The sequence below is a fragment of the Myotis davidii genome, unplaced genomic scaffold, assembly GCF_000327345.1.
Source record: "Myotis davidii unplaced genomic scaffold, ASM32734v1 scaffold1049, whole genome shotgun sequence".
Taxonomy (NCBI): domain Eukaryota; kingdom Metazoa; phylum Chordata; class Mammalia; order Chiroptera; family Vespertilionidae; genus Myotis; species Myotis davidii.
The window spans coordinates 354,818-356,678 of NW_006299525.1; positions in this window are offsets into that span (position 1 = coordinate 354,818).

Sequence of the window (1,861 nt, forward strand, 5' to 3'; positions counted from 1 at the left end):
AAAGTCAGTTCTAGTGGACCCTGCAAGTGTAGTTGGAAACATCTCATGGTCCTGACACTGCACAGAAGACCTCTTGCTTTGAAGAAATGACTGAGCCCAGGAAGAAATATAAAAGGTCACACTATGATTCTGCCAACCAATATGTACCACACCAGTTTCTTTACAGAGAGTATCTCAGCTGGGTTACCATTAACAAAATAAATAAAAATGCCTCATATTGAGCATAACAAATGTTCATTAATTGATTAGAAACATTTTGTAAAAGATTCATGTGCTACAGCAACACAACACTGGGCAACACTAGCCAATATATTTTAGTTGTTCTTGTCCTTCTCCAATAGGTATAAGAAATACCAAGCATGTAACATACTAAGATATGCGGAAGGCAATCAGAATAGCATTTGAGGGGAGAAATGCTGGAGAAACTTATAATACAGTAAAAATAATAATATTTCCCCACCAAGATATCTTCCCATTGCTTTAAGTCTTTCTTAATATCTTATTATTTGTAGTTCAGAAAGCTACATTTATAAAATATATAACATACCACACATTTTGCCAATTTAATGCGTGAAAATCAATGGGTTTTAAAAATTTATAGTCAGGGTGCGTAACTTCCAACATTGTAAATTTTAGAATCTACTTCCAATTGATACCAAATAAATTCCAAAGAAATCTGGAAAGGTTACTCTTATATAGCTCTTTCCTCTATCCTGCATGCCCCCAACTAGGGACTGAGCCTGCAACCTGGGCATGTGTCTTGACTGAGAATGGAACTGTGACCTCCTGGTTCATAGGTCGATGCTCAACTACTGAGTCCATTGACCAGGTGACGCTGGTTTCTTTTGCTATGCAGAAGCCTTTTAGTTTAGTCGCATTTGTTTATTTTTCCTTTGTTTCTCTTGTCATAGGTGATGTATCAATGACGATTCTGCTATGTGAGATACTTGAGATTTTGCTGCCTGCATTTTCTTGCAGGGTTTTTATGTTTTTATGACTTATATTTAAGTCTTTTATCCATTTTGAGTTTATTCTTGTACTAGTATAGGGTGTAAGTTGGTGGTCTAGTTGTTTTTTTTCTTTTTTGCATGTATATGTCCAATTTTCCCAACACCATTTATTGAAGAGATTGTCTTGACTCCATTACATGCTCTTGCCTCCTTTGTTAAATATCAATTAGCATAATGGCATGGGTCGATTTCTTGATTCTTTGTTCTGTTGCATTGATTTCTATGTCTGTTATTGTGCCAGTACCAGGCTGTTTTGATTACAATGGCTTTGTGATATAACTTGATATTTGCTGGTATCATGATCCTTTCAAATTTGTTTCGCTTTCTCAAGATTGTTGCAGCTATTTGTGTTGTTTTTTTCATGTCCATGTAAATTTTTAGAGTATTGGTTCTAAATCTGTGAAATATGCCATTGGTATTTTAATAAGTATTGCTTTGAATCTAGGGATTGCTTTGGGTAGTATGGACATTTTAAAGATGCAAATTCTTCCAATCCATGAACACCATACGTTCTTCCAATTATTTTATCTTCCTCTGTCTTTTCCCGCCCAATGTTTTATGGTCAAGTACAGAACTATTTTTTTATTAATTATTTATTGTTCAGATTATTACATTTGTTCCTCTTTTTTTCCCCCCATAACTCCACTCCACCCAGTTCCCACCCCAGCCTTCTCCCTCACTCCCCATCCACTGTACTCAACCATAGGTGCACGATTTTTGTCCAGTCTCTTCCCGTATCCCCCTCACCCCTTTCCCCGCCAAGAATAGCCAGTCCACTCCCTTTCTATGCCCCTGATTCTATTATAATCACCAGTTCATTCTGTTCATCAGATTATTCACTTGATTTTTAG